Source organism: Mus pahari, chromosome 2 (genome assembly GCF_900095145.1).
Source record: "Mus pahari chromosome 2, PAHARI_EIJ_v1.1, whole genome shotgun sequence".
Lineage (NCBI taxonomy): Eukaryota > Metazoa > Chordata > Mammalia > Rodentia > Muridae > Mus > Mus pahari.
In genome coordinates, this window is record NC_034591.1 from 67,273,308 (window position 1) to 67,284,390 (window position 11,083).

Genomic DNA, 11,083 nt, shown 5'->3' on the forward strand with positions numbered 1-11,083 from the left:
CTCCTCCTCCTCCTCCTCCTCCTCCTCCTCCTTCTAAATAAAGGGTGAGTGTTATATTTCTGAGGCAGCTTAAAGAGACAGGAGTCTGACTGTCAACAAATGGAACTATGTTTATTAGCACACACAACAAAAGGGAAGTCTCTCTGTGTCTCTGTCTGTCTGTCTGTGTCTCTCCCTCCCCTTCCTCTTCTCTCTCCTCCCCCTACTTTTCTCCCTCTCCCTCTGAAGAAATTGAGGTGATCTGCCTAGGGGAAAAGCTGGTTGCAACTCTTTATAGGGCAGGGTGAAGAGCTTGAGAACGGAAAGATTGTTGTAGCCACAGGACTACGTGTAATTCTGCAGTCCGTCTTTCCTGAAATTGTATGATTCAAGCAAGACAGACGATCATGGGGGATAGGTCATCTCTGCAAACATTCTTGTCTGGGATGACCGAGCAAAATTGTCTTTAATGTTGTAGAAATCTTGTCACCAAGGCACTCTGTCATTCTAAACTCAATGGTACAGAAGCAAGAGGTGGGGCCATTGGTCCTTTCGCAGCTGCTTTCTGCTGAGGGAGGCCATCTTCACAAGGGGATAGTTCAGGGTTGGCTGAAGAGAGGTCCTCTGGTCACTTAGCAGGGGCAGAGTTTTAACTTGATTGTCTTTGATGGGTTATGCAATTCCTGTTATGCATTTCTGGGGGAACACTTGAAATATAATTCTAGAGATCTGTAAATGGACAATTTGGTTATAGAATAAAACTGAGCGGTTTCCCAGAAAGGTGCATGGAAAGGGAGAAATGGAAGTGGGACAGACAGAGTGAGCCATGACAGGAAGTGGGTACAAGGTTATTCAGGACAACAGTGAGTGACATGTCCCACTGCCAAGAATGCTGTACCATGGTGAGTCAGAAGCAGCAGCAGGGGGTTTCAGAGCTCTGAGAACTGGAACAGGAGGAAACTGCGGGCTGACAGCAAATCTGGCCTAGGGTAAATGGAATGAATGTTCCTTAGAGCTAGAGTTTCTCCACAGCGTCTAAAAGGTCTTTTTGTAGATGTATCAGGAGGAAGTGCAGCTGTTGTAGGATGAGGGGAGGCTCAGTAAGTAAAGCATTTAAAACCCAGGGTAAAACCGTAAGTATTGGAGGGACGATAAGGTGGACATGAGTGATCCAGGGGAGGAGCCAGAGGGAGGGAATCAGAGCCCACACATAGGAGGAGGCTGTGGTTGAATGGGGGACATCTTTTTGTAAACAAAATCAAGAGGGAGTAGCATTCAGAAAATTACATTTAGCTATTTTATTTTTATAAGTTTCTCTTGAGTAAAAAATTTAAATATCAGGAGACGTAACAGTAACAAATAAATCTACTATTTGTTGTAAAAAAGTTTTCTAAGGGGAGGCATTAGCAACATTTGGGGACTTTACTCAGAGTAAATCATAGCCTTTTCATTGCTGCATAGATGAATACCACCCCATGTCTTTAGTTTTTAGCCTGCACACCCAGAAAACCTTGACATCTCATACACTTAGGGTCTAATACTTAGAGCTGGGAGAAGTGAGCAGCGACTCTGGTGAAGGTTTGATGACATCGCCTACCGTAAAGCCCGGCTGTGGTTATTTGAAGCAGGCAAAGCTGGAATTTTTTTTTTTTGTTTTGTTTTGTTTTTCGAGACAGGGTTTCTCTGTATAGCTCTGGCTGTCCTGGTACTCACTTGGTAGACCAGGCTGGCCTCGAACTCATAAATCCGCCTGCCTCTGCCTCCCGAGTGAAAGCTGGAATTTTTATTGAGAGGTTTTAGATAGAGGATCTTTTGTTTGTTTGTTTGTTTGTTTGTTTGTTTTTTAATCCACAGCCAGTTTGTTCACATTCCTTCTGCAGATGGAAGCAGACAACTTGAAAAATCTAAAAAATATTTTTCATATCAATAATATACAGATCTGTAACCTAAAGACCACCAAACAGAAACTTATAAAAATACAAGCAAGCGTATCCAGGCTTGGTGAGGCACAGACAAAGGCAGACAATAGATATAAGGCAGAGGTGTCTCAAGAGCAGAAAATTGTCTCAGTTGAGAGAAACAGACCTGGAGACGCAGTAGAAACAGCAGGCATTCTGGTTTTGGATGTGGTTGCAAGTGGGAGCTAAGCTCTGGGATGAAAGGGTTAATAAGATGAGCTGGGAGTTTTGTGTGTGTGTGTGTGTGTGTGTGTGTGTGTGTGTGTGTGTGTTGTGATGGGGAAGGTGGGGATCATTCTCCATTCCATTTTATGAAGTTTTCTAAACCAGGCTAGCAGTAGCCGTCGTCCAATGTGTACTGAAGTCAGATTTGAACCAAGAGCCACACAAGTGTGGCTGGTCTGAAGTCTCCCACATGGAGCTCTTTTAGATTAGCCTACAGATAGGCTAAGGATTGTGTCTTTTGGTGCAGACAGTTTAGAGACCATGGTGGGTACAGAACCAGGTTGAAAAACAGGCCAAATCCAGCTACTTGTAAGACGTCCGTCTGGTTTTAAACTGACTCCAGAGACCTGGGAAGCAGGAGAGCCATCCCTGCTTTTCTGTTTCCAGGAGCTGAGAGGATGAGGAGCCAGTGGAGAGCTCCTGAAACCTCAGCCAAGCAGTTCCTGCGGCCTGTGCAAAGTTCCTGGAACCTTTGACCCAGAGAGTCTCAAGACAGGCAGACTGGGACTGCTAGAGCCTCCGAGACCCAACCAGAACCCCTCTGAGTTAGTGTCTGTGAATTTCCTGGTCCTGACATTTTGGCCATGTTGGATTCATGGTCTGATTGAATGGAGAATTGACCTTCCACCTGGAAGTCAGGCTGCGTTGGAGCAAGACAGAGACAAGTGAGGGAAGTATGGAGAAGAGAGGAAAAGAAAAGGCTGCCTGAGAGAGAAGGGGGTGCTGCTCACCCACGTGGGGAGCCGCAGCAGATGGGAACAAGGGAGGTGCATGTGGAGGGCTTGGGTTGCCAGTGGACCTTGGATGCCCTTCATAAGTGTTAGATTTCTGAGGCAGCACAAAGACACAGAAGGCGGAAAAGAGATAGAGTCTGACCTCCGACGGACAAGACCGGCATTGTTAGCACACACAGCAAGGGGCAGCTTCTCTCCTGCAGCAAACCGAGGGGTCTGCCAAGGAAAAAAAAGCTGACTAACTCCTTGTAGGGATGAAGAGCTTGAGAGCTGGGAAATTGTTGTAGCCACGGGGACTACGTGCAGTTCTGCAGTCTGTCTTCCACCTCAAGCAAGAAAGATAATCCTGGGAGACAGATTATCTCTGCTAACATTCCTTTCTGGACTGACAGAGCAAGATTGTCCCTAACCTTGTAGGGATCCTGTGTTATCACCAAGGCACTCTGTCACCAAGGCACTCTGTCACTGATGTAAAGCCAGTCATGGGCCACCATCTCATGACAAATAGTGGGACTGTGACAGTCAGCTTGGGGAAGTACCCGAAGATCTGTTGCCCTTTCCAAGTGAATTCAAGCACCCAAGAATGGTTTCAGTCACCCTCCAAGGGTGTGAGGCAGGGCATACTGCAGTAGGATAGCACCCCACAATGTTGTCTGGAAGTGGGGAGATGTACCCTTTACGTATCTCTCCCATAGTGCTGGCCTACTCCTGCTGGTATATGTATGGGCTTTCCCCACGCTCCGTCTCACACAGGTCCTGAGGTTCTTTAGCCTGTCTCTCTGTTAACAGGCTCATTCCACATGCTCCCTCATAGCTCTCGTGCACTTCTTTTCCTGCCCCACTGTCCTGCCTCAATAGGAAATGAAATTTTGATATAAGTGGATGCATTTTTTAATGCAATATATACAGAAACTTTGCAATTACTCTTTTAAGAAAGTGTAAGAACTAACAAAAGAAACTTGCGTCAGTATAAAGTAGATATTTCGTGCTTGCTTCATGAGTGAGAAATTTTTAAAAAAAAATCAAAGTGGTCAGAATACAGATGCAAATCTGGATATTAAAGATACCCCATCCAGATACCATACCATTCAAAGATCTACCACTAGATGGAGCTGCTGAGCAGGAACTATGTCCGTTATTCTTCAGTTGGGATGTTCTAAAAGGGTTTCAAATGACAGGGCTGTAGAATTTCCTTCCTCACTGACCACAGCCTTCGTCACCATAGGCTGTGACCCTAAGAATGTCCCCTCCCTCCACTCTGACACAGGCTCTGGACAGTTTGTGGTATTGGATTTCTGTCCCACACGTGTTTGTTCGAGCCGCCATCCAGCACGGCCCAGACAAGGGTGGGAGAGCTCAGCTGGGAGAGGCACTTTGGTAGTTTATTTTTATCAGTGTGTATGTGTGTATGCAGGGGGTGGCTACAAACGTACCTTGCGCATGCGTGTGTGGAGGGCAGAGGAAAACCTTGAGTGTTATTCCCCAGAAACTATTCACCATGGTTCTGAGACAGGAAACCTCACTGGCATAGAGCACAGCAGGGAGACTAGCTAGGCAGTACTTTTTTCAAGCAAAGTCTTTTAAAGATATTCTTGGTCATTAGATATACCACATATTATGGTACAATGTACTATTCATAAACTGTATATGTGATGTTAATTAAAATTCATTTTAGAATGGTATCAGGTGGAGGTGGTGATGATGGGATGTTGTTATATAGTTGTTAAACTCATCACATTTTTGCTGTTTCAAATAATCTATAATTAAAAAGCTTTCTTAACTGGTGCTGAGTTGTGTCTTCTGGTGTCCTAAGAAGGTCAAGGCAGACTGCTTCTCTGGTGACGATGAAGTTTCTAAGCTAACGGAAGATGGACCCAGGTTTGAAACAAACCAGAGGGTAAAGACTGGGGTCAAGGCGACTGTATTGGTTTCCTTTCTGTTGCTGTGATAAGATACCGTGACACAGAAAGAGGAGCTTCCTTGGGTAGCCTTCCGAGGAGAGCTCACAGGGGTAGAGAAGGCATGACAGCGGGTGCCCTATCAGGAGCTGAGAACTCACATCTTCAAACAGAAACACAAAGCAGAGGAAGTGACTGGGAGGCTACAAACTCTCACGTTTCGTCTCTAGAGGCATATTTCCTTCAGCACGGCTGCCCCTCCCCCATAACCTCCTTAAACAGTGCTGCAAAACAGGGACCAAGGGTTCAAATGCTACACAGCCCACGGAGGAGTTTCATTCAAACCACCACAGTGACAATTCTTTCAAGTCACCTAAACGGTTCTACCGAGAGGGCGTTTGGGCAGGCAGGAGCTGCAGCCCAAGGTTTTAGTTATTTAGTAAACAAGTACAGGTGACACCTGCAAAGAACAGCACTTGCCACCACCGGGTACACAGCCTCAGTGATGCGTGCGTTCTCCTGCTTCCCACGCATCCCTGAGCCAGACCTGGCTTTCGGTAGATATCACAGCAAGGGCAGACAAATACACACTGGCTTCTGAATCAAGTTTAGAAAAAGATTTGTTTATTGATTTTATGTATGTGAGTTAACTATCAGTGTCTTCAGACACACCAGGAGGGAGCATCGGACCCCATTACAGATGGCTGTGAGCCACCATGTGGTTGCTGGGAGTGGAACTCAGGATCTCCGGGAGACCAGTTATTGCTCTTAACCGCTGAGCCATCTCTCCAGCCCCTAAATCCATTTTTTTTTTTAAAAAAAATTAAATTGAATAAGGTATTACTGGATCCCAGCCTGGCATTAATAGAGGTATGGTCATGCAAAAACGAGTCTGATCTTGAAAGGATGGTAAAGTCTTTTTAAAACCAAGCTAAGCACTTTCTCTTTAGAGAAGCACCTGATGATGTAATGTTTTCCTGACAACACCTTGGACTATGACACAAAGAGGCGTGGAAGTAAATTGCAGAGTGCCTTCTACCAAGTGTGTTCTCGGGTCATGATGGCAGCCTGACTTCAGAGGCAGGGATCTCCAAAGCATCTTGCACCCGGTTATTTTGACTGGAGTAATGCTCCGGGTGAGACAGTGGATGCGGTCCTGATGCAGAGTTTCGTTGGGGAGACTCTGTGTCTTGTCCATTATCTCCCTCATACACTGACACTTCCTCTGCAAATAGTGGCACTGGCTCTCTTGCTCTTAGGCTTCCTTGTCCTGCTTAACAAAAGCGGTCAAGGAAGAAACTGGGACAAGTGTGTGTGGTTTCATTGGGTTGGTGGAACCATGGCATAGAGCTAACATGGAGACCTTCCTTTGCCCACAGCAGGTACCCTGGTGGGCAGGTACCCTGAGCCACATACCTTTCAGGATGCTGCTGTACACTGGTGCAGACAACAAACCAAATGTCTGCCTTCCTATAGCTTGTTTTGTGGTAGGGAGCAAGGAACAAGCCTTGTAAATGTCTCACTACATCGACAGATGCTATGAAGAACATTAAAACTGAGCCCTTAGCTAGAAGGCATGGGAATGGTGTGATGGGCTGAATAACAGACCCCAAAGGTGATCTTTTCTAAATCTGGGAATCCTATGTCACATGACACACACACACACAAAAATCACTTTGCAAATGCAAACTATGAGTCGTGACATGAGGAGGCTGCAGAGATGGCTCAGGCTTAAGAGCATTTGCAGCTCTTGTAGAGGACCTGAGCTCAGTTCCTAGCATCCACATCAAGCAACTCACACCTGCCCTCTTCTGGTCTCTTCAGGCATCTGCATGCATGTGTGTGCACATGCACACACACTCACAAACATACACACATGCTCACAAACACACATGTACACATGTACACACAAACATATACACACAGCCACAAACACATGAGTAAAAAACAAAGCAAATATTAAAATATTTTAATAATAATAGATTAGATTGGGGAAAATATGATAACTTGGAAAACTTCTGGATAAAGATAGAAGAGAAAAAACCAGCTTCATTTGAAACCACAATGAGAGCTTCTGAGAGCGCAGCCGTGAAAACCCACCTTTTTTTTTTTTTTTTTAAAGATTTATTTATTTATTTTATGTAAGTACACTGTAGCTGTCTTCAGACACTCCAGAAGAGGGACTTAGATCTTGTTACGGATGGTTATGAGCCACCATGTGGTTGCTGGGATTTGAACTCCGGACCTTTGGAAGAGCAGTCGGGTGCTCTTACCCACTGAGCCATCTCACCAGCCCAAAAAACCCACCTTTTTAAAAGGTTTACATTTCAAATGTTTTTCCCTTTCCAGGTCTCCTCTTCAGAACCCCCCATCCCATTCCCCCTCCCCATGCTTCTATAAGGGTGCTCTCCAACCCATCTACTCCCATCCTCCCCGCCCTGGCATTCCCCTACACTGGGGCATTGAACACCCTCAAGCCTGAGGGCCTCTCTTTCCACTGATGTCCAACAAGGCCATCTTCTGCCACACATGTGGCCAGAGCCATGGGTCACTCCATGTGTATGCTTTGGAAAACCTACCCTTTTACATAGCCTGCTAGACGTTCTTGCTACGGTGTCGCTGCCCCTGTGATGGTTCATCTACATGTCACCTTGTCTGGGCTTGGAGTTGCCTTGAAGGCACACCTCTGAGAATGCCTTTAAGAGAGTCTCTAGAGATGTTTAGCTGAGGAAAACCTCCCGAGTGTGAGTGGCATCACAGGCAGGGGTCTTAGGTTGAATAGCAGGAGAAAGCAAGCTGACCACCAGCATCTCTCTTTGCTTCCTGACTGCAGAGGCAATGTGATCAGCTGCCTCAGGCTCCTGCCGCTACAGCTAGCTCTGCTTCCTGCCATGATGGACTGTCCCCTCAAACTGTGATGCGAGATAAACTCTTCAGGAGCTTGTGTCAGGTGGTCCGTGGCGGCACTGAGAGAGGCACCTCCTCTACCCACGACAGCATTTGTTCTTCCACCATCTGCTATGCCGAGTCTCATCGGGTGTGATCCCTTTGACTTTGACCTTCTCAGCTTCTAGAACTGTAAGAAGTCAGTCTCTGTTCCTTATAAGTCTCCAGGTCGGGAGCTGGACATGGTGGTTCCAGCCTGTAATCCCAGCAGTGGGGAGGCTGGGGTAGGAGGGTTACAAATTCCAAGCTAGCCTGGACTACATAGACGTCACAAAACCAAACCAAATCTAAACCAAAACCAAATAAAATACTACCCACTATTGGTGTTGGAGGCTGAGGGCTTTGAATTGGCACGCCCCAACATCCAGTCCATCTATGAATTGCTGGAATGTGTGAAGGGGCCAGTCCTGCAGATCCAAAACAATGAGATCTCCTTGACTGCCCCAGTGCAGTTCCAGTACTGATGGCATAGCAGAAGGCAGAGGCCTCGTACCAGATCTATGAATCATTGTAACAAACATTCACAAGCAAGGATGTGGGGACAAAAGGCTATACTGTGGGACGCACTATGACACACTACAGCTTCCATAACAGAGATTATTTTGTTTCTCTCTGTTTCGGGGAGGTTGTCAGGGTAGAGGGTGGGTATGAGGTGGGAGGAGATGAGTGGGATTGGGGTGCATGATGTGAAGTTCACAAATAACCAATAAGATATTTTTTAAAAAAATTACCCACCCTCAAATCTGTTCCACAGGAGAATGCACAAACTGCTACATGTCTGAATGAGTAGTCCTCAAGCAAGAGGACCTGGTCCCACCGTCTGTCACTAGTACTTTACTCTAAATTCCACCCGTGATTAGAGAAAGCCACTCGCACTTCTACTGCCTTCATCCAAAGAGAACCATGTGTGTATCTTAGTTTTAAGACAAGGTTTCCTGTAGCCCAGGCTAGTCTGGAATTTACTATCTGGTCAAGGGAAACCTTGAACTCCTGATCGTCCTACCCATATTTCCTCAGTGCTGAGTTTACAGGCATGCCACCACCTATCTTTATGACTGGAAGTAGACTTGCCATTTGGAAACATCAGAAGTTCCTCACTACCTGGATCCTGGACGATCAATCGGTTCAACTTGCTTGGTTGATTACAATTCCATGAGGCGACTTTTGCCCTGGTGTAAGATGATCACAGTAGGTGACCTTGGAGAAAGGCGCCATAGCTTTAAGGAAGAATTAAACAGGCCTCAAATAGAGAGAAGTTCTCAATTACAAGTTTTCTGGGGTGAATGCCTTAGCCAAGGTGGAGCCTGGCATGGGGAGATTTTTTTTTCTTTCATTTTTGCCCCAGAAAATATGAAAATGTTGTTTCTGAGTTTTGCTTGTATTTGCTAGTATGGTGATCCTGGATTTTCTGGGCACACTCACCTGTGCCTTTATATGTTGATGCATGGAAATTCCATGTAGCAAAGTGACACTGAGGCTGGACACTTTGCTTTGCAGATGGTGGAAGGGGCTGTGAGCCAAGGACTTGAGGATACAGCTGCAGATGGGGCAAGGCAGGGAAGCAGGCTCTCCCTGGAGGAAGGTGGCTAACCCATCAGACACCTTGATTTCATTTTGGACTTTTGAAAGGGTGAGTGGGGTTGTTAAGCTGGCAACCTGGTGACATTTTATTACACCAACTCTGAGGAGAGTGGCGTGAGGATGGTGCGGGCAAATCAAAATTTGAATCCAGGCAAAACTGAAGCCCGAGAGGACCCTCAGGGCGTCATCTGGGCAGACAGTGTACGACCCTAAGGCCTTAGTATTGAGTGCGCGACCCCCCAAAACACAATTTGATGGTAGATCGTTGCAACGGCAAGAGGTTTATTGTTCTGATGTGCGTGGGGTTGCTCAGCCTCACAGGGATAGTCAACCCCGATTTCAAAATGCACAGCTCTTTTATACTCTTTTTGGGGTGGGTTATTATTATACAGCAAAGCAGCAGTGCATTTTTAAACTCATTGGTTAACTATTATGTGGCAGGGGAATTCTGGCGGCAAGGTCAGGGCAGTTTGTGGTTTTTCTTGGAATTCAGTGTGGGGTGGGGTAGGGGAATTTTTCTGAGAACTGTTATTTTTGTTATGGTTATTCTCCCAAGAACAGCTAATCTTGTTTTGGCAGCCGAAGACTTGGTCTGGCCATTTTGACCACTAAAACTATACATTTTGGAAAGTCTCTTCAGAGGGAAGGGGCTGGGTGGTCTTGAATTTATTTTGGCTTCTACAATAGCACAGCAAAGTCCCATTGGAAGTAATCTGTGACTGTCCAGAGCCGAGTCCAGCAGGTATTCAATGTGCCTGAAAGTGGCTAGTTATATCAGTTCACGCCGTGGCATTGGTTTGGATGATATTAAAAATTACAGGGAGGGATGGGTGTTGGGTTCAGTTGATAGAGTGTTTGCTGAGAATGCACAAAGCCCTGGGTTCAATGCCCAGCATCCTATAAACTCTGTATGGCAAAATATACCTGTAATCCTATTGTAAGGAGACAAGGCAGGAGAATGAGAAGTTCAAAGCTATCCCTGGTAACATAAGAAATCTGTGGTCAGTCTAGGTGGCATGGAATCCCATCTGTAACAGACAGACAGACAGACAGACAGACACACACACACACACACACACACACTCCGGTAAGGGAGCCATTTATTGCTCTCAGGCAGGGATGCAATGTGTCCTGATTCACCTTTAAAAGTGTGAAACTGATTAAGGGTAAGAAAAAAGGGGGAAGCTGGAGAGAAGGGCAGCAGCTTGGGGTGGGCAGCAGAGCCTCACGTCTGTGGGGCACCCACACATACTCTCTTCCTCTGCAGGAAACCTGAGGCACCTGTTGGTTTCCTTCCTACCAACTGTATTCTGTTTCTTTTAGCAGAATAGACTCCAGGAACTGGGTTGCGATAGAAAAGTATCTCCTGCAGCAGAGCCGACATCTGATCTCCACCCAAGGCTGGAGGCCTCTCGTGGCCTTCCCTTTCCCATGCAGCATGCATGTCTTCGTGCAGCTACAGCTGTCTTTAGAACATTATAGCTGAAGCACTCTGATCTTCTCCACAGAGGCCATCAAGAGCGTGTCCGTCTGAGACGCTAACCGTTGGAAAGGCAAGGGCTGATTTCGATTTTTTTTAATTTTTTTTTTTTTTTTTTTTTGTGCTGGAGTCAGAATTTAGGGCCTTTTGTGTGCTCAGAAAGCGCTCTACCACTAAGCTAGATACTCAGCCCTCTTCTTCTTCTTCTTCTTCTTCTTCTTCTTCTTCTTCTTCTTCTTCTTCTTCTTCTTCTTCTTCTTCTTCTTCTTCTTCTTCTTCTTC